We start from the raw sequence: 19,752 nt of genomic DNA, 5'->3' as shown, positions 1-19,752 counted from the left end.
CTAAAGAATATCTAACTATGCCAAATTTTGTCTTTTGTCATTAATGTAACAAAATTCATTCATTTGCGGCAATATCAGTGCAGCTTCTTTATGCGAATTTTACACTTTGGATTTTATAAAAATTCAAGCATCAGCTTTTGTTGTAAGAAGTGGGATTCCAACCCACGCCGGGAACACCCGACTGCGACCTGAACGCAGCGCCTTAGACCGCTCGGCAATCCTTCCACATTTTCTACTCTCCGTTCAACATTGAATACTCTAAAGAATATCTAACTATGCAAAATTTTGTCTTTTGTCATAAATGTAACAAAATTCATTTATATGCTGCAATATCAGTGCAGCTTCTGTATGCGAATTTTACACTTTGGTTTTTATAAAAATTCAAGCATCAGCTTTTGTTGTCAGAAGTGGGATTCGAACCCACGCCGGGAACACCCGACTGCGACCTGAACGCAGCGCCTTAGACCGCTCAGCTATCCTGACACATTTACTCGTCTCCGTTCAACATTGAATACTCTTAAGAATATCTAACTATGCAAAATTTTGTCTTTTTTCATTAATGTAACAAAATCCATTCATATGCGGCAATATCAGTGCAGCTTCTTTATGCGAATTTTACACTTTGGATTTGATAAAAATTCAAGCATCAGCTTTTGTTGTCAGAAGTGGGATTCGAACCCACGCCGGGAACACCCGACTGCGACCTAAACGCAGCGCCTTAGACCGCTCGGACATCCTGACACATTTACTCGTCTCCGTTCAACATTGAATACTCTAAAGAATATCTAACAATGCAAAATTTTGTCTTTTGTCATTAATGTAACAAAATTCATTCATATGCTGCAATATCAGTTCAGCTTCTGTATGCGAATTTTACACTTTGGTTTTTATAAAAATTCAAGCATCAGCTTTTGTTGTCAGAAGTGGGATTCGAACCCACGCCGGGAACACCCGACTGCGACCTGAACGCAGCGCCTTAGACCGCTCAGCTATCTTGACACATTTACTCGTCTCCGTTCAACATTGAATACTCTTAAGAATATTTAACTATGCAAAATTTTGTCTTTTGTCATTAAGGTAACAAAATTCATTCATTTGCGGCAATATCAGTGCAGCTTCTTTATGCGAATTTTAAACTTTGGATTTTATAAAAATTCAAGCATCATCTTTTGTTGTCAGACATGGGATTCGAACCCACGCAAGGAACACCCGACTGCGACCTGAACGCACCACCTTAGGCCGCTCGGCCATCCTGACACATTTACTCGTCTCCGTTCAACATTGAATACTCTAAAGAATATCTAACTATGCAAAATTTTGTCTTTTGTCATTAATGTAACAAACTTCATTCATATGCGGCAATATCAGTGCAGCTTCTTTATGCGAATTTTACACTTTGGATTTTATAAAAATTCAAGCATCAGCTTTTGTTGTCAGAAGTGGGATTCGAACCCACGCCGGGAACACCCGACTGCGACCTGAACGCAGCGCCTTAGACCGCTCGGCAATCCTTCCACATTTTCTACTCTCCGTTCAACATTGAATACTCTAAAGAATATCTAACTATGCAAAATTTTGTCTTTTGTCATTAATGTAACAAAATTCATTCATATGCGGCAATATCAGTGCAGCTTCTTTATGCGAATTTTACACTTTGGATTTTATAAAAATTCAAGCATCAGCTTTTGTTGTCAGAAGTGGGATTCCAACCCACGCCGGGAACACCCGACTGCGACCTGAACGCAGCGCCTTAGACCGCTCGGGCATCCTGAAACATTGACACGTCTCCGTTCAACATTGAATACTCTAAAGAATATCTAACAATGCAAAATTTTGTCTTTTGTCATTAATGTAACGAAATTCATTCATATGCGGCAATATCAGTGCAGCTTCTTTATGCGAATTTTACACTTTGGATTTTATAAAAATTCAAGCATCATCTTTTGTTGTCAGAAGTGGGATTCGAACTCACGCCGGAAACACCCGACTGCGACCTGAACGCAGCGCCTTAGACCGCTCAGCCATCCTGACACATTTACTCCTCTCCGTTCAACATTGAATACTCTAAAGAATATCTAACTATGCCAAATTTTGTCTTTTGTCATTAATGTAACAAAATTCATTCATTTGCGGCAATATCAGTGCAGCTTCTTTATGCGAATTTTACACTTTGGATTTTATAAAAATTCAAGCATCAGCTTTTGTTGTAAGAAGTGGGATTCCAACCCACGCCGGGAACACCCGACTGCGACCTGAACGCAGCGCCTTAGACCGCTCGGCCATCCTGACACATTTACTCGTCTCCGTTCAACATTGAATACTCTAAAGAATATCTAACTATGCAAAATTTTGTCTTTTGTCATTAATGTAACAAAATTCATTCATATGCGGCAATATCAGTGCAGTTTCTTTATGCGAATTTTACACTTTGGATTTTATAAAAATTCAAGCACCAGCTTTTGTTGTCAGAAGTGGGATTCGAACCCACGCCGGGAACACCCGACTGCGAGCTGAACGCAGCGCCTTAGACCGCTCGGCCATCCTGACACATTTACTCGTCTCCGTTCAACATTGAATACTCTTAAGAATATCTAACTATGCAAAATTTTGTCTTTTTTCATTAATGTAACAAAATCGATTCATATGCGGCAATATCAGTGCAGCTTCTTTATGCGAATTTTACACTTTGGATTTTATAAAAATTCAAGCATCAGCTTTTGTTGTCAGGAGTGGGATTCGAACCCACGCCGGGAACACCCGACTGCGAGCTGAACGCAGCGCCTTAGACCGCTCGGCCATCCTGACACATTTACTCGTCTCCGTTCAACATTGAATACTCTTAAGAATATCTAACTATGCAAAATTTTGTCTTTTTTCATTAATGTAACAAAATCGATTCATATGCGGCAATATCAGTGCAGCTTCTTTATGCGAATTTTACACTTTGGATTTTATAAAAATTCAAGCATCAGCTTTTGTTGTCAGGAGTGGGATTCGAACCCACGCCGGGAACACCCGACTGCGACCTGAACGCAGCGCCTTAGACCGCTCGGCCATCCTGACACATTTACTCGTCTCCGTTCGACATTGAATACTCTAAAGAATATCTAACAATGCAAAATTTTGTCTTTTGACATTAATGTAACAAAATTCATTCATATGCTGCAATATCAGTGCAGCTTCTTTATGCGAATTTTACACTTTGGATTTTATAAACGTTCAAGCATCAGCTTTTGTTGTCAGAAGTGGGATTCGAACCCACGCCGGGAACACCCGACTGCGACCTGAACGCAGCGCCTTAGACCGTTCAGCCATCCTGACACATTTACTCGTCTCCGTTCAACATTGAATAGTCTTAAGAATATCTAACTATGCAAAATTTTGTCTTTTGTCATAAGGGAAACAAAATTCATTCATTTGCGGCAATATCAGTGCAGATTCTTTATGCGCATTTTACACGTTGGATTTTATAAAAATGCAAGCATCAGCTATTGTCGTAAGAAGTGGGATTCGAACCCACGCCGGGAACACCCGACTGCGACCTGAACGCACCGCCTTAGGCCGCTCGGCCATCCTGACACATTTACTCGTCTCCGTTCAAAATTGAATACTCTAAAGAATATCTAACTATGCAAAATTTTGTCTTTTGTCATTAATGTAACAAAATTCATTCATATGCGGCAGTATCAGTGCAGCTTCTTTATGCGAATTTTACACTTTGGATTTTATAAAAATTCTAGCAACATCTTTTGTTGTCAGAAGTACGATTCGAACCCACGCCGGGAACACCCGACTGCGACCTGAACGCGGCGCCTTAGACCGCTCGGGCATCCTGACACATTTACACGTCTCCGTTCAACATTGAATACTCTTAAGAATATCTAACTATGCAAAAGTTTGTCTTTTGTCATTAATGTAACAAAATTCATTCATATACGGCAATATCAGTGCAGCTTCTTTATGCGAATTTTACACTTTGGATTTTATAAAAATTCTAGCATCATCTTTTGTTGTCAGAAGTGGGATTCGAACCCACGCCGCGAACACCCGACTGCGACCGGAACGCAGCGCCTTAGACCGCTCAGCCATCCTGACACATTTACTCGTCTCCGTTCAGCATTGAATACTCTAAAGAATATCTAACTATGCAAAATTTTGTCTTTTGTAATTAATGTAACAAAATTCATTCATATGCGGCAATATCAGTGCAGCTTCTTTATGCGAATTTTACACTTTGGATTTTATAAAAATTCAAGCATCAGCTTTTGTTGTCAGAAGTGGGATTCGAACCCACGCCGGGAACACCCGACTGCGACCTGAACGCAGCGCCTTAGACCGCTCAGCCATCCTGACACATTTACTCGTCTCCGTTCAACATTGAATACTCTAAAGAATATCTAACTATGCAAAATTTTGTCTTTTGTCATTAATGTAACAAAATTCATTCATATGCGGCAATATCAGTGCAGCTTCTTTATGCGAATTTTAAACTTTGGATTTTATAAAAATTCAAGCATCAGCTTTTGTTGTAAGAAGTGGGATTCCAACCCACGCCGGGAACACCCGACTGCGACCTGAACGCAGCGCCTTAGGCCGCTCGGCCATCCTGACACATTTACTCGTCTCCGTTCAACATTGAATACTCTAAAGAATATCAAACTATGCAAAATTTTGTCTTTTGTCATTAATGTAACAAAATTCATTCATATGCGGCAATATCAGTGCAGCTTCTTTATGCGAATTTTACACTTTGGATTTTATAAAAATTCAAGCATCAGCTTTTGTTGTCAGAAGTGGGATTCGAACCCACGCCGGGAACACCCGACTGCGACCTGAACGCAGCGCCTTAGACCGCTCGGCCATCCTGACACATTTACTCGTCTCCGTTCAACATTGAATACTCTTAAGAATATCTAACTATGCAAAATTTTGTCTTTTGTCATTAATGTAACAAAATTCATTCATATGCGGCAATATCAGTGCAGCTTCTTTATGCGAATTTTACACTTTGGATTTTATAAAAATTCAAGCATCAGCTTTTGTTGTAAGAAGTGGGATTCGAACCCACGCCGGGAACACCCGACTGCGACCTGAACGCAGCGCCTTAGACCGCTCGGCCATCCTGACACATTTACTCGTCTCCGTTCAACATTGAATACTCTTAAGAATATCTAACTATGCAAAATTTTGTCTTTTGTCATTAATGTAACAAAATTCATTCATATGCGGCAATATCAGTGCAGCTTCTTTATGCGAATTTTACACTTTGGATTTTATAAAAATTCAAGCATCAGCTTTTGTTGTCAGAAGTGGGATTCGAACCCACGCCGGGAACACCCGACTTCGACCTGAACGCAGCGCCTTAGACCGCTCGGCCATCCTGACACATTTACTCGTCTCCGTTCAACATTGAATACTCTAAAGAATATCTAACTATGCAAAATTTTGTCTTTTGTCATTAATGTAACAAAATTCATTCATATGCGGCAATATAAGTGCAGCTTCTTTATGCGAATTTTACACTTTGGATTTTATAAAAATTCAAGCATCAGCTTTTGTTGTCAGAAGTGGGATTCGAACCCACGCCGGGAACACCCGACTGCGACCTGAACGCAGCGCCTTAGACCGCTCGGCCATCCTGACACATTTACTCGTCTCCGTTCAACATTGAATACTCTAAAGAATATCTAACTATGCAAAATTTTGTCTTTTGTCATTAATGTAACAAAATTCATTCATATGCGGCAATATCAGTGCAGCTTCTTTATGCGAATTTTACACTTTGGATTTTATAAAAATTCAGGCATCAGCTTTTGTTGTCAGAAGTGGGATTCGAACCCACGCCGGGAACACCCGACTGCGACCTGAACGCAGCGCCTTAGACCGCTCGGCCATCCTGACACATTTACTCGTCTCCGTTCAACATTGAATACTCTTAAGAATATCTAACTATGCAAAATTTTGTCTTTTGTCATTAATGTAACAAAATTCATTCATATGCGGCAATATCAGTGCAGCTTCTTTATGCGAATTTTACACTTTGGATTTTATAAAAATTCAAGCATCAGCTTTTGTTGTCAGAAGTGGGATTCGAACCCACGCCGGGAACACCCGACTGCGACCTGAACGCAGCGCCTTAGACCGCTCGGCCATCCTGACACATTTACTCTTCTCCGTTCAACATTGAATACTCTAAAGAATATCTAACTATGCAAAATTTTGTCTTTTGTCATTAATGTAACAAAATTCATTCATATGCGGCAATATAAGTGCAGCTTCTTTATGCGAATTTTACACTTTGGATTTTATAAAAATTCAAGCATCAGCTTTTGTTGTCAGAAGTGGGATTCGAACCCACGCCGGGAACACCCGACTGCGACCTGAACGCAGCGCCTTAGACCGCTCGGCCATCCTGACACATTTACTCGTCTCCGTTCAACATTGAATACTCTTAAGAATATCTAACTATGCAAAATTTTGTCTTTTGTCATTAATGTAACAAAATTCATTCATATGCGGCAATATCAGTGCAGCTTCATTATGCGAATTTTACACTTTGGATTTTATAAAAAATCAAGCATCAGCTTTTGTTGTCAGAAGTGGGATTCGAACCCACGCCGGGAACACCCGACTGCGACCTGAACGCAGCGCCTTAGACCGCTCGGCCATCCTGACACATTTACTCGTCTCCGTTCAACATTGAATACTCTAAAGAATATCTAACTATGCAAAATTTTGTCTTTTGTCATTAATGTAACAAAATTCATTCATATGCGGCAATATCAGTGCAGCTTCTTTATGCGAATTTTACACTTTGGATTTTATAAAAATTCAAGCATCAGCTTTTGTTGTCAGAAGTGGGATTCGAACCCACGCCGGGAACACCCGATTGCGACCTGAACGCAGCGCCTTAGACCGCTCGGCCATCCTGACACATTTACTCGTCTCCGTTCAACATTGAATACTCTAAAGAATATCTAACTATGCAAAATTTTGTCTTTTGTCATTAATGTAACAAAATTCATTCATATGCCGCAATATCAGTGCAGCTTCTTTATGCGAATTTTACACTTTGGATTTTATAAAAATTCAAGCATCAGCTTTTGTTGTCAGAAGTGGGATTCGAACCCACGCCGGGAACACCCGACTGCGACCTGAACGCAGCGCCTTAGACCGCTCGGCCATCCTGACACATTTACTCGTCTCCGTTCAACATTGAATACTCTAAAGAATATCTAACTATGCAAAATTTTGTCTTTTGTCATTAATGTAACAAAATTCATTCATATGCGGCAATATCAGTGCAGCTTCTTTATGCGAATTTTACACTTTGGATTTTATAAAAATTCAAGCATCAGCTTTTGTTGTCAGAAGTGGGATTCGAACCCACGCCGGGAACACCCGACTGCGACCTGAACGCAGCGCCTTAGACCGCTCGGCCATCCTGACACATTTACTCGTCTCCGTTCAACATTGAATACTCTAAAGAATATCTAACTATGCCAAATTTTGTCTTTTGTCATTAATGTAACAAAATTCATTCATTTGCGGCAATATCAGTGCAGCTTCTTTATGCGAATTTTACACTTTGGAATTTATAAAAATTCTAGCATCATCTTTTGTTGTCAGAAGTGGGATTCGAACCCACGCCGGGAACACCCGACTGCGACCTGAACGCAGCGCCTTAGACCGCTCGGCCATCCTGACACATTTACCCGTCTCCGTTCAACATTGAATACTCTAAAGAATATCTAACTATGCAAAATTTTGTCTTTTGTCATTAATGTAACAAAATTCATTCATATGCGGCAATATCAGTGCAGCTTCTTTATGCGAATTTTACACTTTGGATTTTATAAAAATTCAAGCATCAGCTTTTGTTGTCAGAAGTGGGATTCGAACCCACGCCGGGAACACCCGACTGCGACCTGAACGCAGCGCCTTAGACCGCTCGGCCATCCTGACACATTTACTCGTCTCCGTTCAACATTGAATACTCTAAAGAATATCTAACTATGCAAAATTTTGTCTTTTGTCATTAATGTAACAAAATTCATTCATATGCGGCAATATCAGTGCAGCTTCTTTATGCGAATTTTACACTTTGGATTTTATAAAAATTCAAGCATCAGCTTTTGTTGTCAGAAGTGGGATTCGAACCCACGCCGGGAACACCCGACTGCGACCTGAACGCAGCGCCTTAGACCGCTCAGCCATCCTGACACATTTACTCGTCTCCGTTCAACATTGAATACTCTAAAGAATATCTAACTATGCAAAATTTTGTCTTTTGTCATTAATGTAACAAAATTCATTCATATGCGGCAATATCAGTGCAGCTTCTTTATGCGAATTTTACACTTTGGATTTTATAAAAATTCAAGCATCAGCTTTTGTTGTCAGAAGTGGGATTCGAACCCACGCCGGGAACACCCGACTGCGACCTGAACGCAGCGCCTTAGACCGCTCGGCCATCCTGACACATTTACTCGTCTCCGTTCAACATTGAATACTCTAAAGAATATCTAACTATGCAAAATTTTGTCTTTTGTCATTAATGTAACAAAATTCATTCATATGCGGCAATATCAGTGCAGCTTCTTTATGCGAATTTTACACTTTGGATTTTATAAAAATTCAAGCATCAGCTTTTGTTGTCAGAAGTGGGATTCGAACCCACGCCGGGAACACCCGACTGCGACCTAAACGCAGCGCCTTAGACCGCTCGGCCATCCTGACACATTTACTCGTCTCCGTTCAACATTGAATACTCTTAAGAATATCTAACTATGCAAAATTTTGTCTTTTGTCATTAATGTAACAAAATTCATTCATATGCGGCAATATCAGTGCAGCTTCTTTATGCGAATTTTACACTTTGGATTTTATAAAAATTCTAGCATCATCTTTTGTTGTCAGAAGTGGGATTCGAACCCACGCCGGGAACACCCGACTGCGACCTGAACGCAGCGCCTTAGACCGCTCGGCCATCCTGACACATTTACTCGTCTCCGTTCAACATTGAATACTCTAAAGAATATCTAACTATGCAAAATTTTGTCTTTTGTCATTAATGTAACAAAATTCATTCATATGCGGCAATATCAGTGCAGCTTCTTTATGCGAATTTTACACTTTGGATTTTATAAAAATTCAAGCATCAGCTTTTGTTGTCAGAAGTGGGATTCGAACCCACGCCGGGAACACCCGACTGCGACCTGAACGCAGCGCCTTAGACCGCTCGGCCATCCTGACACATTTACTCGTCTCCGTTCAACATTGAATACTCTAAAGAATATCTAACTATGCAAAATTTTGTCTTTTGTCATTAATGTAACAAAATTCATTCATATGCGGCAATATCAGTGCAGCTTCTTTATGCGAATTTTACACTTTGGATTTTATAAAAATTCAGGCATCAGCTTTTGTTGTCAGAAGTGGGATTCGAACCCACGCCGGGAACACCCGACTGCGACCTGAACGCAGCGCCTTAGACCGCTCGGCCATCCTGACACATTTACTCGTCTCCGTTCAACATTGAATACTCTTAAGAATATCTAACTATGCAAAATTTTGTCTTTTGTCATTAATGTAACAAAATTCATTCATATGCGGCAATATCAGTGCAGCTTCTTTATGCGAATTTTACACTTTGGATTTTATAAAAATTCAAGCATCAGCTTTTGTTGTCAGAAGTGGGATTCGAACCCACGCCGGGAACACCCGACTGCGACCTGAACGCAGCGCCGTAGACCGCTCGGCCAACCTGACACATTCACTCGTCTCCGTTCAACATTGAATACTCTAAAGAATATCTAACTATGCAAAATTTTGTCTTTTGTCATTAATGTAACAAAATTCATTCATATGCGGCAATATCAGTGCAGCTTCTTTATGCGAATTTTACACTTTGGATTTTATAAAAATTCAAGCATCAGCTTTTGTTGTCAGAAGTGGGATTCGAACCCACGCCGGGAACACCCGACTGCGACCTGAACGCAGCGCCTTAGACCGCTCGGCCATCCTGACACATTTACTCGTCTCCGTTCAACATTGAATACTCTTAAGAATATCTAACTATGCAAAATTTTGTCTTTTGTCATTAATGTAACAAAATTCATTCATATGCCGCAATATCAGTGCAGCTTCTTTATGCGAATTTTACACTTTGGATTTTATAAAAATTCAAGCATCAGCTTTTGTTGTCAGAAGTGGGATTCGAACCCACGCCGGGAACACCCGACTGCGACCTGAACGCAGCGCCTTAGACCGCTCGGCCATCCTGACACATTTACTCGTCTCCGTTCAACATTGAATACTCTAAAGAATATCTAACTATGCAAAATTTTGTCTTTTGTCATTAATGTAACAAAATTCATTCATATGCGGCAATATCAGTGCAGCTTCTTTATGCGAATTTTACACTTTGGATTTTATAAAAATTCAAGCATCAGCTTTTGTTGTCAGAAGTGGGATTCGAACCCACGCCGGGAACACCCGACTGCGACCTGAACGCAGCGCCTTAGACCGCTCGGCCATCCTGACACATTTACTTGTCTCCGTTCAACATTGAATACTCTTAAGAATATCTAACTATGCAAAATTTTGTCTTTTGTCATTAATGTAACAAAATTCATTCATATGCGGCAATATCAGTGCAGCTTCTTTATGCGAATTTTACACTTTGGATTTTATAAAAATTCAAGCATCAGCTTTTGTTGTCAGAAGTGGGATTCGAACCCACGCCGGGAACACCCGACTGCGACCTGAACGCAGCGCCTTAGACCGCTCGGCCATCCTGACACATTTACTCGTCTCCGTTCAACATTGAATACTCTAAAGAATATCTAACTATGCAAAATTTTGTCTTTTGTCATTAATGTAACAAAATTCATTCATATGCGGCAATATCAGTGCAGCTTCTTTATGCGAATTTTACACTTTGGATTTTATAAAAATTCAAGCATCAGCTTTTGTTGTCAGAAGTGGGATTCGAACCCACGCCGGGAAAACCCGACTGCGACCTGAACGCAGCGCCTTAGACCGCTCGGCCATCCTGACACATTTACTCGTCTCCGTTCAACATTGAATACTCTAAAGAATATCTAACTATGCAAAATTTTGTCTTTTGTCATTAATGTAACAAAATTCATTCATATGCGGCAATATCAGTGCAGCTTCTTTATGCGAATTTTACACTTTGGATTTTATAAAAATTCTAGCATCAGCTTTTGTTGTCAGAAGTGGGATTCGAACCCACGCCGGGAACACCCGACTGCGACCTGAACGCAGCGCCTTAGACCGCTCGGCCATCCTGACACATTTACTCGTCTCCGTTCAACATTGAATACTCTAAAGAATATCTAACTATGCAAAATTTTGTCTTTTGTCATTAATGTAACAAAATTCATTCATATGCGGCAATATCAGTGCAGCTTCTTTATGCGAATTTTACACTTTGGATTTTATAAAAATTCAGGCATCAGCTTTTGTTGTCAGAAGTGGGATTCGAACCCACGCCGGGAACACCCGACTGCGACCTGAACGCAGCGCGTTAGACCGCTCGGCCATCCTGACACATTTACTCGTCTCCGTTCAACATTGAATACTCTTAAGAATATCTAACTATGCAAAATTTTGTCTTTTGTCATTAATGTAACAAAATTCATTCATATGCGGCAATATCAGTGCAGCTTCTTTATGCGAATTTTACACTTTGGATTTTATAAAAATTCAAGCATCAGCTTTTGTTGTCAGAAGTGGGATTCGAACCCACGCCGGGAACACCCGACTGCGACCTGAACGCAGCGCCTTAGACCGCTCGGCCATCCTGACACATTCACTCGTCTCCGTTCAACATTGAATACTCTAAAGAATATCTAACTATGCAAAATTTTGTCTTTTGTCATTAATGTAACAAAATTCATTCATATGCGGCAATATCAGTGCAGCTTCTTTATGCGAATTTTACACTTTGGATTTTATAAAAATTCAAGCATCAGCTTTTGTTGTCAGAAGTGGGATTCGAACCCACGCCGGGAACACCCGACTGCGACCTGAACGCAGCGCCTTAGACCGCTCGGCCATCCTGACACATTCACTCGTCTCCGTTCAACATTGAATACTCTAAAGAATATCTAACTATGCAAAATTTTGTCTTTTGTCATTAATGTAACAAAATTCATTCATATGCGGCAATATCAGTGCAGCTTCTTTATGCGAATTTTACACTTTGGATTTTATAAAAATTCAAGCATCAGCTTTTGTTGTCAGAAGTGGGATTCGAACCCACGCCGGGAACACCCGACTGCGACCTGAACGCAGCGCCTTAGACCGCTCGGCCATCCTGACACATTTACTCGTCTCCGTTCAACATTGAATACTCTTAAGAATATCTAACTATGCAAAATTTTGTCTTTTGTCATTAATGTAACAAAATTCATTCATATGCGGCAATATCAGTGCAGCTTCTTTATGCGAATTTTACACTTTGGATTTTATAAAAATTCTAGCATCAGCTTTTGTTGTCAGAAGTGGGATTCGAACCCACGCCGGGAACACCCGACTGCGACCTGAACGCAGCGCCTTAGACCGCTCGGCCATCCTGACACATTTACTCGTCTCCGTTCAACATTGAATACTCTAAAGAATATCTAACTATGCAAAATTTTGTCTTTTGTCATTAATGTAACAAAATTCATTCATATGCGGCAATATCAGTGCAGCTTCTTTATGCGAATTTTACACTTTGGATTTTATAAAAATTCAAGCATCAGCTTTTGTTGTCAGAAGTGGGATTCGAACCCACGCCGGGAACACCCGACTGCGACCTGAACGCAGCGCCTTAGACCGCTCGGCCATCCTGACACATTTACTCGTCTCCGTTCAACATTGAATACTCTAAAGAATATCTAACTATGCAAAATTATTTCTTTTGTCATTAATGTAACAAAATTAATTCATATGCGGCAATATCAGTGCAGCTTCTTTATGCGAATTTTACACTTTGGATTTTATAAAAATTCAAGCATCAGCTTTTGTTGTCAGAAGTGGGATTCGAACCCACGCCCGGAACACCCGACTGCGACCTGAACGCAGCGCCTTAGACCGCTCGGCCATCCTGACACATTTACTCGGCTCCGTTCAACATTGAATACTCTAAAGAATATCTAACTATGCAAAATTTTGTCTTTTGTCATGAATGTAACAAAATTCATTCATATGCGGCAATATCAGTGCAGCTTCTTTATGCGAATTTTACACTTTGGATTTTATAAAAATTCAAGCATCAGCTTTTGTTGTCAGAAGTGGGATTCGAACCCACGCCGGGAACACCCGACTGAGACCTGAACGCAGCGCCTTAGACCGCTCGGCCATCCTGACACATTTACTCGTCTCCGTTCAACATTGAATACTCTAAAGAATATCTAACTATGCAAAATTTTGTCTTTTGTCATTAATGTAACAAAATTCATTCATATGCGGCAATATCAGTGCAGCTTCTTTATGCGAATTTTACACTTTGGATTTTATAAAAATTCAAGCATCAGCCTTTGTTGTCAGAAGTGGGATTCGAACCCACGCCGGGAACACCCGACTGCGACCTGAACGCAGCGCCTTAGACCGCTCGGCCATCCTGACACATTTACTCGTCTCCGTTCAACATTGAATACTCTAAAGAATATCTAACTATGAAAAATTTTGTCTTTTGTCATTAATGTAACAAAATTCATTCATATGCGGCAATATCAGTGCAGCTTCTTTATGCGAATTTTACACTTTGGATTTTATAAAAATTCAAGCATCAGCTTTTGTTGTCAGAAGTGGGATTCGAACCCACGCCGGGAACACCCGACTGCGACCTGAACGCAGCGCCTTAGACCGCTCGGCCATCCTGACACATTTACTCGTCTCCGTTCAACATTGAATACTCTTAAGAATATCTAACTATGCAAAATTTTGTCTTTTGTCATTAATGTAACAAAATTCATTCATATGCGGCAATATCAGTGCAGCTTCTTTATGCGAATTTTACACTTTGGATTTTATAAAAATTCAAGCATCAGCTTTTGTTGTCAGAAGTGGGATTCGAACCCACGCCGGGAACACCCGACTGCGACCTGAACGCAGCGCCTTAGACCGCTCGGCCATCCTGACACATTTACTCGTCTCCGTTCAACATTGAATACTCTAAAGAATATCTAACTATGCAAAATTTTGTCTTTTGTCATTAATGTAACAAAATTCATTCATATGCGGCAATATCAGTGCAGCTTCTTTATGCGAATTTTACACTTTGGATTTTATAAAAATTCAGGCATCAGCTTTTGTTGTCAGAAGTGGGATTCGAACCCACGCCGGGAACACCCGACTGCGACCTGAACGCAGCGCCTTAGACCGCTCGGCCATCCTGACACATTTACTCGTCTCCGTTCAACATTGAATACTCTTAAGAATATCTAACTATGCAAAATTTTGTCTTTTGTCATTAATGTAACAAAATTCATTCATATGCGGCAATATCAGTGCAGCTTCTTTATGCGAATTTTACACTTTGGATTTTATAAAAATTCAAGCATCAGCTTTTGTTGTCAGAAGTGGGATTCGAACCCACGCCGGGAACACCCGACTGCGACCTGAACGCAGCGCCTTAGACCGCTCGGCCATCCTGACACATTCACTCGTCTCCGTTCAACATTGAATACTCTAAAGAATATCTAACTATGCAAAACTTTGTCTTTTGTCATTAATGTAACAAAATTCATTCATATGCGGCAATATCAGTGCAGCTTCTTTATGCGAATTTTACACTTTGGATTTTATAAAAATTCAAGCATCAGCTTTTGTTGTCAGAAGTGGGATTCGAACCCACGCCGGGAACACCCGACTGCGACCTGAACGCAGCGCCTTAGACCGCTACGCCATCCTGACACATTTACTCGTCTCCGTTCAACATTGAATACTCTTAAGAATATCTAACTATGCAAAATTTTGTCTTTTGTCATTAATGTAACAAAATTCATTCATATGCGGCAATATCAGTGCAGCTTCTTTATGCGAATTTTACACTTTGGATTTTATAAAAATTCAAGCATCAGCTTTTGTTGTCAGAAGTGGGATTCGAACCCACGCCGGGAACACACGACTGCGACCTGAACGCAGCGCCTTAGACCGCTCGGCCATCCTGACACATTTACTCGTCTCCGTTCAACATTGAATACTCTAAAGAATATCTAACTATGCAAAATTTTGTCTTTTGTCATTAATGTAACAAAATTCATTCATATGCGGCAATATCAGTGCAGCTTCTTTATGCGAATTTTACACTTTGGATTTTATAAAAATTCAAGCATCAGCTTTTGTTGTCAGAAGTGGGATTCGAACCCACGCCGGGAACACCCAACTGCGACCTGAACGCAGCGCCTTAGACCGCTCGGCCATCCTGACACATTTACTCGTCTCCGTTCAACATTGAATACTCTAAAGAATATCTAACTATGCAAAATTTTGTCTTTTGTCATTAATGTAACAAAATTCATTCATATGCGGCAATATCAGTGCAGCTTCTTTATGCGAATTTTACACTTTGGATTTTATAAAAATTCAAGCATCAGCTTTTGTTGTCAGAAGAGGGATTCGAACCCACGCCGGGAACACCCGACTGCGACCTGAACGCAGCGCCTTAGACCGCTCGGCCATCCTGACTCATTTTACTCGTCTCCGTTCAACATTGAATACTCTAAAGAATATCTAACTATGCAAAATTTTGTCTTTTGTCATTAATGTAACAAAATTCATTCATATGCGGCAATATCAGTGCAGCTTCTTTATGCGAATTTTACACTTTGGATTTTATAAAAATTCAAGCATCAGCTTTTGTTGTCAGAAGTGGGATTCGAACCCACGCCGGGAACACCCGACTGCGACCTGAACGCAGCGCCTTAGACCGCTCGGCCATCCTGACACATTTACTCGTCTCCGTTCAACATTGAATACTCTTAAGAATATCTAACTATGCAAAATTTTGTCTTTTGTCATTAATGTAACAAAATTCATTCATATGCGGCAATATCAGTGCAGCTTCTTTATGCGAATTTTACACTTTGGATTTTATAAAAATTCAAGCATCATCTTTTGTTGTCAGAAGTGGGATTCGAACCCACGCCGGGAACACCCGACTGCGACCTGAACGCAGCGCCTTAGACCGCTCGGCCATCCTGACAAATTTACTCGTCTCCGTTCAACATTGAATACTCTAAAGAATATCTAACTATGCAAAATTTTGTCTTTTGTCATTAATGTAACAAAATTCATTCATATGCGGCAATATCAGTGCAGCTTCTTTATGCGAATTTTACACTTTGGATTTTATAAAAATTCAAGCATCAGCTTCTGTTGTCAGAAGTGGGATTCGAACCCACGCCGGGAACACCCGACTGCGACCTGAACGCAGCGCCTTAGACCGCTCGGCCATCCTGACACATTTACTCGTCTCCGTTCAACATTGAATACTCTTAAGAATATCTAACTATGCAAAATTTTGTCTTTTGTCATTAATGTAACAAAATTCATTCATATGCGGCAATATCAGTGCAGCTTCTTTATGCGAATTTTACACTTTGGATTTTATAAAAATTCAAGCATCAGCTTTTGTTGTCAGAAGAGGGATTCGAACCCACGCCGGGAACACCCGACTGCGACCTGAACGCAGGGCCTTAGACCGCTCGGCCATCCTGACTCATTTTACTCGTCTCCGTTCAACATTGAATACTCTAAAGAATATCTAACTATGCAAAATTTTGTCTTTTGTCATTAATGTAACAAAATTCATTCATATGCGGCAATATCAGTGCAGCTTCTTTATGCGAATTTTACACTTTGGATTTTATAAAAATTCAAGCATCATCTTTTGTTGTCAGAAGTGGGATTCGAACCCACGCCGGGAACACCCGACTGCGACCTGAACGCAGCGCCTTAGACCGCTCGGCCATCCTGACACATTTACTCGTCTCCGTTCAACATTGAATACTCTAAAGAATATCTAACTATGCAAAATTTTGTCTTTTGTCATTAATGTAACAAAATTCATTCATATGCGGCAATATCAGTGCAGCTTCTTTATGCGAATTTTACACTTTGGATTTTATAAAAATTCAAGCATCAGCTTCTGTTGTCAGAAGTGGGATTCGAACCCACGCCGGGAACACCCGACTGCGACCTGAACGCAGCGCCTTAGACCGCTCGGCCATCCTGACACATTTACTCGTCTCCGTTCAACATTGAATACTCTTAAGAATATCTAACTATGCAAAATTTTGTCTTTTGTCATTAATGTAACAAAATTCATTCATATGCGGCAATATCAGTGCAGCTTCTTTATGCGAATTTTACACTTTGGATTTTATAAAAATTCAAGCATCAGCTTTTGTTGTCAGAAGTGGGATTCGAACCCACGCCGGGAACACCCGACTGCGACCTGAACGCAGCGCCTTAGACCGCTCGGCCATCCTGACACATTTACTCGTCTCCGTTCAACATTGAATACTCTAAAGAATATCTAACTATGCAAAATTTTGTCTTTTGTCATTAATGTAACAAAATTCATTCATATGCGGCAATATCAGTGCAGCTTCTTTATGCGATTTTTACACTTTGGATTTTATAAAAATTCAAGCATCAGCTTTTGTTGTCAGAAGTGGGATTCGAACCCACGCCGGGAACACCCGACTGCGACCTGAACGCAGCGCCTTAGACCGCTCGGCCATCCTGACACATTTACTCGTCTCCGTTCAACATTGAATACTCTAAAGAATATCTAACTATGCAAAATTTTGTCTTTTGTCATTAATGTAACAAAATTCATTCATATGCGGCAATATCAGTGCAGCTTCTTTATGCGAATTTTACACTTTGGATTTCATAAAAAATTCTAGCATCATCTTTTGTTGTCAGAAGTGGGATTCGAACCCACGCCCGGAACACCCGACTGCGACCTGAACGCAGCGCCTTAGACCGCTCGGCCATCCTGACACATTTACTCGTCTCCGTTCAACATTGAATACTCTAAAGAATATCTAACTATGCAAAATTTTGTCTTTTGTCATTAATGTAACAAAATTCATTCATATGCGGCAATATCAGTGCAGCTTCTTTGTGCGAATTTTACACTTTGGATTTTATAAAAATTCAAGCATCAGCTTTTGTTGTCAGAAGTGGGATTCGAACCCACGCCGGGAACACCCGACTGCGACCTGAACGCAGCGCCTTAGACCGCTCGGCCATCCTGACACATTTACTCGTCTCCGTTCAACATTGAATACTCTAAAGAATATCTAACTATGCAAAATTTTGTCTTTTGTCATTAATGTAACAAAATTCATTCATATGCGGCAATATCAGTGCAGCTTCTTTATGCGAATTTTACACTTTGGATTTTATAAAAAATTCTAGCATCATCTTTTGTTGTCAGAAGTGGGATTCGAACCCACGCCGGGAACACCCGACTGCGACCTGAACGCAGCGCCTTAGACCGCTCGGCCATCCTGACACATTTACTGTTCTCCGTTCAACATTGAATACTCTAAAGAATATCTAACTATGCAAAATTTTGTCTTTTGTCATTAATGTAACAAAATTCATTCATATGCGGCAATATCAGTGCAGCTTCTTTGTGCGAATTTTACACTTTGGATTTTATAAAAATTCAAGCATCAGCTTTTGTTGTCAGAAGTTGGATTCGAACCCACGCCGGGAACACCCGACTGCGACCTGAACGCAGCGCCTTAGACCGCTCGGCCATCCTGACACATTTACTCGTCTCCGTTCAACATTGAATACTCTAAAGAATATCTAACTATGCAAAATTTTGTCTTTTGTCATTAATGTAACAAAATTCATTCATATGCGGCAATATCAGTGCAGCTTCTGTATGCGAATTTTACACTTTGGATTTTATAAAAAATTCTAGCATCATCTTTTGTTGTCAAAAGTGGGATTCGAACCCACGCCGGGAACACCCGACTGCGAGCTGAACGCAGCGCCTTAGACCGCTCGGACATCCTGACACATTTACTCGTCTCCGTTCAACATTGAATACTCTAAAGAATATCTAACTATGCAAAATTTTGTCTTTTGTCATTAATGTAACAAAATTCATTCATATGCGGCAATATCAGTGCAGCTTCTTTGTGCGAATTTTACACTTTGGATTTTATAAAAATTCAAGCATCAGCTTTTGTTGTCAGAAGTGGGATTCGAACCCACGCCGGGAACACCCGACTGCGACCTGAACGCAGCGCCTTAGACCGCTCGGCCATCCTGACACATTAATCGTCTCCGTTCAACATTGAATACTCTAAAGAATATCTAACTATGCACAATTTTGTCTTTTGTCATTAATGTAACAAAATTCATTCATATGCGGCAATATCAGTGCAGCTTCTTTATGCGAATTTTACACTTTGGATTTTATAAAAATTCAAGCATCAGCTTTTGTTGTAAGAAGTGGGATTCGAACCCACGCCGGGAACACCCGACTGCGACCTGAACGCAGCGCCTTAGACCGCTCGGCCATCCTGACACATTTACTCGTCTCCGTTCAACATTGAATACTCTAAAGAATATCTAACTATGCAAAATATTGTCTTTTGTCATTAATGTAACAAAATTCATTCATATGCGGCAATATCAGTGCAGCTTCTTTATGCGAATTTTACACTTTGGATTTTATAAAAAATTCTAGCATCATCTTTT

General features: G+C 40.5%; 71 non-coding genes across 71 annotated transcripts; all 71 read right to left on the bottom strand.

The window, feature by feature from the left end:
- Positions 1 to 399: 399 nt before the first annotated feature.
- On the bottom strand, positions 400 to 483 carry Trnal-cag (transfer RNA leucine (anticodon CAG)). The gene has a single exon. It is a non-coding gene; the product is annotated as a tRNA-Leu (tRNA).
- Positions 484 to 657: 174 nt separating this feature from the next.
- Trnal-uag (transfer RNA leucine (anticodon UAG)) lies at positions 658 to 741 on the bottom strand. The gene has a single exon. It is a non-coding gene; the product is annotated as a tRNA-Leu (tRNA).
- A 174-nt stretch (positions 742 to 915) lies between these two features.
- Positions 916 to 999, bottom strand: Trnal-cag (transfer RNA leucine (anticodon CAG)). Its single transcript has one exon. It is a non-coding gene; the product is annotated as a tRNA-Leu (tRNA).
- Positions 1,000 to 1,431: 432 nt separating this feature from the next.
- Trnal-cag (transfer RNA leucine (anticodon CAG)) lies at positions 1,432 to 1,514 on the bottom strand. The gene has a single exon. It is a non-coding gene; the product is annotated as a tRNA-Leu (tRNA).
- Positions 1,515 to 1,947: 433 nt separating this feature from the next.
- On the bottom strand, positions 1,948 to 2,031 carry Trnal-cag (transfer RNA leucine (anticodon CAG)). Its single transcript has one exon. It is a non-coding gene; the product is annotated as a tRNA-Leu (tRNA).
- Positions 2,032 to 2,205: 174 nt separating this feature from the next.
- Positions 2,206 to 2,289, bottom strand: Trnal-cag (transfer RNA leucine (anticodon CAG)). The gene has a single exon. It is a non-coding gene; the product is annotated as a tRNA-Leu (tRNA).
- A 174-nt stretch (positions 2,290 to 2,463) lies between these two features.
- Trnal-cag (transfer RNA leucine (anticodon CAG)) lies at positions 2,464 to 2,547 on the bottom strand. The gene has a single exon. It is a non-coding gene; the product is annotated as a tRNA-Leu (tRNA).
- Positions 2,548 to 2,721: 174 nt separating this feature from the next.
- Trnal-cag (transfer RNA leucine (anticodon CAG)) lies at positions 2,722 to 2,805 on the bottom strand. The gene has a single exon. It is a non-coding gene; the product is annotated as a tRNA-Leu (tRNA).
- Positions 2,806 to 2,979: 174 nt separating this feature from the next.
- Trnal-cag (transfer RNA leucine (anticodon CAG)) lies at positions 2,980 to 3,063 on the bottom strand. Its single transcript has one exon. It is a non-coding gene; the product is annotated as a tRNA-Leu (tRNA).
- A 174-nt stretch (positions 3,064 to 3,237) lies between these two features.
- Trnal-cag (transfer RNA leucine (anticodon CAG)) lies at positions 3,238 to 3,321 on the bottom strand. Its single transcript has one exon. It is a non-coding gene; the product is annotated as a tRNA-Leu (tRNA).
- Positions 3,322 to 3,492: 171 nt separating this feature from the next.
- Positions 3,493 to 3,579, bottom strand: Trnal-cag (transfer RNA leucine (anticodon CAG)). Its single transcript has one exon. It is a non-coding gene; the product is annotated as a tRNA-Leu (tRNA).
- Positions 3,580 to 4,011: 432 nt separating this feature from the next.
- On the bottom strand, positions 4,012 to 4,095 carry Trnar-ccg (transfer RNA arginine (anticodon CCG)). The gene has a single exon. It is a non-coding gene; the product is annotated as a tRNA-Arg (tRNA).
- A 174-nt stretch (positions 4,096 to 4,269) lies between these two features.
- On the bottom strand, positions 4,270 to 4,353 carry Trnal-cag (transfer RNA leucine (anticodon CAG)). The gene has a single exon. It is a non-coding gene; the product is annotated as a tRNA-Leu (tRNA).
- A 432-nt stretch (positions 4,354 to 4,785) lies between these two features.
- Trnal-cag (transfer RNA leucine (anticodon CAG)) lies at positions 4,786 to 4,869 on the bottom strand. The gene has a single exon. It is a non-coding gene; the product is annotated as a tRNA-Leu (tRNA).
- Positions 4,870 to 5,043: 174 nt separating this feature from the next.
- Positions 5,044 to 5,127, bottom strand: Trnal-cag (transfer RNA leucine (anticodon CAG)). The gene has a single exon. It is a non-coding gene; the product is annotated as a tRNA-Leu (tRNA).
- Positions 5,128 to 5,301: 174 nt separating this feature from the next.
- Positions 5,302 to 5,385, bottom strand: Trnal-cag (transfer RNA leucine (anticodon CAG)). The gene has a single exon. It is a non-coding gene; the product is annotated as a tRNA-Leu (tRNA).
- Positions 5,386 to 5,559: 174 nt separating this feature from the next.
- On the bottom strand, positions 5,560 to 5,643 carry Trnal-cag (transfer RNA leucine (anticodon CAG)). The gene has a single exon. It is a non-coding gene; the product is annotated as a tRNA-Leu (tRNA).
- Positions 5,644 to 5,817: 174 nt separating this feature from the next.
- On the bottom strand, positions 5,818 to 5,901 carry Trnal-cag (transfer RNA leucine (anticodon CAG)). Its single transcript has one exon. It is a non-coding gene; the product is annotated as a tRNA-Leu (tRNA).
- Positions 5,902 to 6,075: 174 nt separating this feature from the next.
- Trnal-cag (transfer RNA leucine (anticodon CAG)) lies at positions 6,076 to 6,159 on the bottom strand. The gene has a single exon. It is a non-coding gene; the product is annotated as a tRNA-Leu (tRNA).
- A 174-nt stretch (positions 6,160 to 6,333) lies between these two features.
- Trnal-cag (transfer RNA leucine (anticodon CAG)) lies at positions 6,334 to 6,417 on the bottom strand. Its single transcript has one exon. It is a non-coding gene; the product is annotated as a tRNA-Leu (tRNA).
- Positions 6,418 to 6,591: 174 nt separating this feature from the next.
- Trnal-cag (transfer RNA leucine (anticodon CAG)) lies at positions 6,592 to 6,675 on the bottom strand. The gene has a single exon. It is a non-coding gene; the product is annotated as a tRNA-Leu (tRNA).
- Positions 6,676 to 6,849: 174 nt separating this feature from the next.
- On the bottom strand, positions 6,850 to 6,933 carry Trnal-cag (transfer RNA leucine (anticodon CAG)). The gene has a single exon. It is a non-coding gene; the product is annotated as a tRNA-Leu (tRNA).
- A 174-nt stretch (positions 6,934 to 7,107) lies between these two features.
- Positions 7,108 to 7,191, bottom strand: Trnal-cag (transfer RNA leucine (anticodon CAG)). The gene has a single exon. It is a non-coding gene; the product is annotated as a tRNA-Leu (tRNA).
- Positions 7,192 to 7,365: 174 nt separating this feature from the next.
- Positions 7,366 to 7,449, bottom strand: Trnal-cag (transfer RNA leucine (anticodon CAG)). The gene has a single exon. It is a non-coding gene; the product is annotated as a tRNA-Leu (tRNA).
- A 174-nt stretch (positions 7,450 to 7,623) lies between these two features.
- On the bottom strand, positions 7,624 to 7,707 carry Trnal-cag (transfer RNA leucine (anticodon CAG)). The gene has a single exon. It is a non-coding gene; the product is annotated as a tRNA-Leu (tRNA).
- Positions 7,708 to 7,881: 174 nt separating this feature from the next.
- Trnal-cag (transfer RNA leucine (anticodon CAG)) lies at positions 7,882 to 7,965 on the bottom strand. Its single transcript has one exon. It is a non-coding gene; the product is annotated as a tRNA-Leu (tRNA).
- A 174-nt stretch (positions 7,966 to 8,139) lies between these two features.
- Trnal-cag (transfer RNA leucine (anticodon CAG)) lies at positions 8,140 to 8,223 on the bottom strand. The gene has a single exon. It is a non-coding gene; the product is annotated as a tRNA-Leu (tRNA).
- A 174-nt stretch (positions 8,224 to 8,397) lies between these two features.
- On the bottom strand, positions 8,398 to 8,481 carry Trnal-cag (transfer RNA leucine (anticodon CAG)). The gene has a single exon. It is a non-coding gene; the product is annotated as a tRNA-Leu (tRNA).
- Positions 8,482 to 8,655: 174 nt separating this feature from the next.
- Trnal-uag (transfer RNA leucine (anticodon UAG)) lies at positions 8,656 to 8,739 on the bottom strand. The gene has a single exon. It is a non-coding gene; the product is annotated as a tRNA-Leu (tRNA).
- A 174-nt stretch (positions 8,740 to 8,913) lies between these two features.
- Positions 8,914 to 8,997, bottom strand: Trnal-cag (transfer RNA leucine (anticodon CAG)). The gene has a single exon. It is a non-coding gene; the product is annotated as a tRNA-Leu (tRNA).
- A 174-nt stretch (positions 8,998 to 9,171) lies between these two features.
- Trnal-cag (transfer RNA leucine (anticodon CAG)) lies at positions 9,172 to 9,255 on the bottom strand. The gene has a single exon. It is a non-coding gene; the product is annotated as a tRNA-Leu (tRNA).
- A 174-nt stretch (positions 9,256 to 9,429) lies between these two features.
- Trnal-cag (transfer RNA leucine (anticodon CAG)) lies at positions 9,430 to 9,513 on the bottom strand. The gene has a single exon. It is a non-coding gene; the product is annotated as a tRNA-Leu (tRNA).
- Positions 9,514 to 9,687: 174 nt separating this feature from the next.
- On the bottom strand, positions 9,688 to 9,771 carry Trnal-cag (transfer RNA leucine (anticodon CAG)). The gene has a single exon. It is a non-coding gene; the product is annotated as a tRNA-Leu (tRNA).
- Positions 9,772 to 9,945: 174 nt separating this feature from the next.
- On the bottom strand, positions 9,946 to 10,029 carry Trnal-cag (transfer RNA leucine (anticodon CAG)). Its single transcript has one exon. It is a non-coding gene; the product is annotated as a tRNA-Leu (tRNA).
- A 174-nt stretch (positions 10,030 to 10,203) lies between these two features.
- On the bottom strand, positions 10,204 to 10,287 carry Trnal-cag (transfer RNA leucine (anticodon CAG)). Its single transcript has one exon. It is a non-coding gene; the product is annotated as a tRNA-Leu (tRNA).
- A 174-nt stretch (positions 10,288 to 10,461) lies between these two features.
- On the bottom strand, positions 10,462 to 10,545 carry Trnal-cag (transfer RNA leucine (anticodon CAG)). Its single transcript has one exon. It is a non-coding gene; the product is annotated as a tRNA-Leu (tRNA).
- Positions 10,546 to 10,719: 174 nt separating this feature from the next.
- Positions 10,720 to 10,803, bottom strand: Trnal-cag (transfer RNA leucine (anticodon CAG)). Its single transcript has one exon. It is a non-coding gene; the product is annotated as a tRNA-Leu (tRNA).
- Positions 10,804 to 10,977: 174 nt separating this feature from the next.
- Trnal-cag (transfer RNA leucine (anticodon CAG)) lies at positions 10,978 to 11,061 on the bottom strand. The gene has a single exon. It is a non-coding gene; the product is annotated as a tRNA-Leu (tRNA).
- A 174-nt stretch (positions 11,062 to 11,235) lies between these two features.
- On the bottom strand, positions 11,236 to 11,319 carry Trnal-cag (transfer RNA leucine (anticodon CAG)). The gene has a single exon. It is a non-coding gene; the product is annotated as a tRNA-Leu (tRNA).
- A 174-nt stretch (positions 11,320 to 11,493) lies between these two features.
- On the bottom strand, positions 11,494 to 11,577 carry Trnal-cag (transfer RNA leucine (anticodon CAG)). The gene has a single exon. It is a non-coding gene; the product is annotated as a tRNA-Leu (tRNA).
- Positions 11,578 to 11,751: 174 nt separating this feature from the next.
- Positions 11,752 to 11,835, bottom strand: Trnal-cag (transfer RNA leucine (anticodon CAG)). Its single transcript has one exon. It is a non-coding gene; the product is annotated as a tRNA-Leu (tRNA).
- Positions 11,836 to 12,009: 174 nt separating this feature from the next.
- Trnal-cag (transfer RNA leucine (anticodon CAG)) lies at positions 12,010 to 12,093 on the bottom strand. The gene has a single exon. It is a non-coding gene; the product is annotated as a tRNA-Leu (tRNA).
- A 174-nt stretch (positions 12,094 to 12,267) lies between these two features.
- Trnal-cag (transfer RNA leucine (anticodon CAG)) lies at positions 12,268 to 12,351 on the bottom strand. The gene has a single exon. It is a non-coding gene; the product is annotated as a tRNA-Leu (tRNA).
- A 174-nt stretch (positions 12,352 to 12,525) lies between these two features.
- Trnal-cag (transfer RNA leucine (anticodon CAG)) lies at positions 12,526 to 12,609 on the bottom strand. Its single transcript has one exon. It is a non-coding gene; the product is annotated as a tRNA-Leu (tRNA).
- Positions 12,610 to 12,783: 174 nt separating this feature from the next.
- On the bottom strand, positions 12,784 to 12,867 carry Trnal-cag (transfer RNA leucine (anticodon CAG)). The gene has a single exon. It is a non-coding gene; the product is annotated as a tRNA-Leu (tRNA).
- Positions 12,868 to 13,041: 174 nt separating this feature from the next.
- Positions 13,042 to 13,125, bottom strand: Trnal-cag (transfer RNA leucine (anticodon CAG)). Its single transcript has one exon. It is a non-coding gene; the product is annotated as a tRNA-Leu (tRNA).
- A 174-nt stretch (positions 13,126 to 13,299) lies between these two features.
- On the bottom strand, positions 13,300 to 13,383 carry Trnal-cag (transfer RNA leucine (anticodon CAG)). Its single transcript has one exon. It is a non-coding gene; the product is annotated as a tRNA-Leu (tRNA).
- Positions 13,384 to 13,557: 174 nt separating this feature from the next.
- On the bottom strand, positions 13,558 to 13,641 carry Trnal-cag (transfer RNA leucine (anticodon CAG)). Its single transcript has one exon. It is a non-coding gene; the product is annotated as a tRNA-Leu (tRNA).
- A 174-nt stretch (positions 13,642 to 13,815) lies between these two features.
- Positions 13,816 to 13,899, bottom strand: Trnal-cag (transfer RNA leucine (anticodon CAG)). Its single transcript has one exon. It is a non-coding gene; the product is annotated as a tRNA-Leu (tRNA).
- Positions 13,900 to 14,073: 174 nt separating this feature from the next.
- On the bottom strand, positions 14,074 to 14,157 carry Trnal-cag (transfer RNA leucine (anticodon CAG)). The gene has a single exon. It is a non-coding gene; the product is annotated as a tRNA-Leu (tRNA).
- Positions 14,158 to 14,331: 174 nt separating this feature from the next.
- Trnal-cag (transfer RNA leucine (anticodon CAG)) lies at positions 14,332 to 14,415 on the bottom strand. Its single transcript has one exon. It is a non-coding gene; the product is annotated as a tRNA-Leu (tRNA).
- Positions 14,416 to 14,589: 174 nt separating this feature from the next.
- Trnal-cag (transfer RNA leucine (anticodon CAG)) lies at positions 14,590 to 14,673 on the bottom strand. The gene has a single exon. It is a non-coding gene; the product is annotated as a tRNA-Leu (tRNA).
- Positions 14,674 to 14,847: 174 nt separating this feature from the next.
- On the bottom strand, positions 14,848 to 14,931 carry Trnal-cag (transfer RNA leucine (anticodon CAG)). The gene has a single exon. It is a non-coding gene; the product is annotated as a tRNA-Leu (tRNA).
- A 174-nt stretch (positions 14,932 to 15,105) lies between these two features.
- On the bottom strand, positions 15,106 to 15,189 carry Trnal-cag (transfer RNA leucine (anticodon CAG)). Its single transcript has one exon. It is a non-coding gene; the product is annotated as a tRNA-Leu (tRNA).
- A 174-nt stretch (positions 15,190 to 15,363) lies between these two features.
- Trnal-cag (transfer RNA leucine (anticodon CAG)) lies at positions 15,364 to 15,447 on the bottom strand. The gene has a single exon. It is a non-coding gene; the product is annotated as a tRNA-Leu (tRNA).
- A 174-nt stretch (positions 15,448 to 15,621) lies between these two features.
- Positions 15,622 to 15,705, bottom strand: Trnal-cag (transfer RNA leucine (anticodon CAG)). The gene has a single exon. It is a non-coding gene; the product is annotated as a tRNA-Leu (tRNA).
- A 175-nt stretch (positions 15,706 to 15,880) lies between these two features.
- Positions 15,881 to 15,964, bottom strand: Trnal-cag (transfer RNA leucine (anticodon CAG)). The gene has a single exon. It is a non-coding gene; the product is annotated as a tRNA-Leu (tRNA).
- Positions 15,965 to 16,138: 174 nt separating this feature from the next.
- On the bottom strand, positions 16,139 to 16,222 carry Trnal-cag (transfer RNA leucine (anticodon CAG)). Its single transcript has one exon. It is a non-coding gene; the product is annotated as a tRNA-Leu (tRNA).
- A 174-nt stretch (positions 16,223 to 16,396) lies between these two features.
- Trnal-cag (transfer RNA leucine (anticodon CAG)) lies at positions 16,397 to 16,480 on the bottom strand. The gene has a single exon. It is a non-coding gene; the product is annotated as a tRNA-Leu (tRNA).
- A 174-nt stretch (positions 16,481 to 16,654) lies between these two features.
- On the bottom strand, positions 16,655 to 16,738 carry Trnal-cag (transfer RNA leucine (anticodon CAG)). The gene has a single exon. It is a non-coding gene; the product is annotated as a tRNA-Leu (tRNA).
- A 175-nt stretch (positions 16,739 to 16,913) lies between these two features.
- On the bottom strand, positions 16,914 to 16,997 carry Trnal-cag (transfer RNA leucine (anticodon CAG)). The gene has a single exon. It is a non-coding gene; the product is annotated as a tRNA-Leu (tRNA).
- Positions 16,998 to 17,171: 174 nt separating this feature from the next.
- Trnal-cag (transfer RNA leucine (anticodon CAG)) lies at positions 17,172 to 17,255 on the bottom strand. The gene has a single exon. It is a non-coding gene; the product is annotated as a tRNA-Leu (tRNA).
- A 174-nt stretch (positions 17,256 to 17,429) lies between these two features.
- Trnal-cag (transfer RNA leucine (anticodon CAG)) lies at positions 17,430 to 17,513 on the bottom strand. The gene has a single exon. It is a non-coding gene; the product is annotated as a tRNA-Leu (tRNA).
- A 174-nt stretch (positions 17,514 to 17,687) lies between these two features.
- Positions 17,688 to 17,771, bottom strand: Trnal-cag (transfer RNA leucine (anticodon CAG)). Its single transcript has one exon. It is a non-coding gene; the product is annotated as a tRNA-Leu (tRNA).
- Positions 17,772 to 17,946: 175 nt separating this feature from the next.
- On the bottom strand, positions 17,947 to 18,030 carry Trnal-cag (transfer RNA leucine (anticodon CAG)). The gene has a single exon. It is a non-coding gene; the product is annotated as a tRNA-Leu (tRNA).
- Positions 18,031 to 18,204: 174 nt separating this feature from the next.
- Trnal-cag (transfer RNA leucine (anticodon CAG)) lies at positions 18,205 to 18,288 on the bottom strand. Its single transcript has one exon. It is a non-coding gene; the product is annotated as a tRNA-Leu (tRNA).
- Positions 18,289 to 18,463: 175 nt separating this feature from the next.
- On the bottom strand, positions 18,464 to 18,547 carry Trnal-cag (transfer RNA leucine (anticodon CAG)). Its single transcript has one exon. It is a non-coding gene; the product is annotated as a tRNA-Leu (tRNA).
- A 174-nt stretch (positions 18,548 to 18,721) lies between these two features.
- Positions 18,722 to 18,805, bottom strand: Trnal-cag (transfer RNA leucine (anticodon CAG)). Its single transcript has one exon. It is a non-coding gene; the product is annotated as a tRNA-Leu (tRNA).
- Positions 18,806 to 18,980: 175 nt separating this feature from the next.
- Positions 18,981 to 19,064, bottom strand: Trnal-cag (transfer RNA leucine (anticodon CAG)). The gene has a single exon. It is a non-coding gene; the product is annotated as a tRNA-Leu (tRNA).
- A 174-nt stretch (positions 19,065 to 19,238) lies between these two features.
- Positions 19,239 to 19,322, bottom strand: Trnal-cag (transfer RNA leucine (anticodon CAG)). Its single transcript has one exon. It is a non-coding gene; the product is annotated as a tRNA-Leu (tRNA).
- A 173-nt stretch (positions 19,323 to 19,495) lies between these two features.
- On the bottom strand, positions 19,496 to 19,579 carry Trnal-cag (transfer RNA leucine (anticodon CAG)). Its single transcript has one exon. It is a non-coding gene; the product is annotated as a tRNA-Leu (tRNA).
- Positions 19,580 to 19,752: the final 173 nt, after the last annotated feature.

This window comes from Euprymna scolopes, chromosome 32, assembly GCF_053919585.1.
Source record: "Euprymna scolopes isolate OS-2025 chromosome 32, ASM5391958v1, whole genome shotgun sequence".
NCBI classification, from domain to species: Eukaryota; Metazoa; Mollusca; class Cephalopoda; order Sepiida; family Sepiolidae; genus Euprymna; species Euprymna scolopes.
The sequence above is the reverse complement of the archived record's forward strand: the minus strand, read 5'-3'. Positions and strand labels throughout refer to the sequence as shown.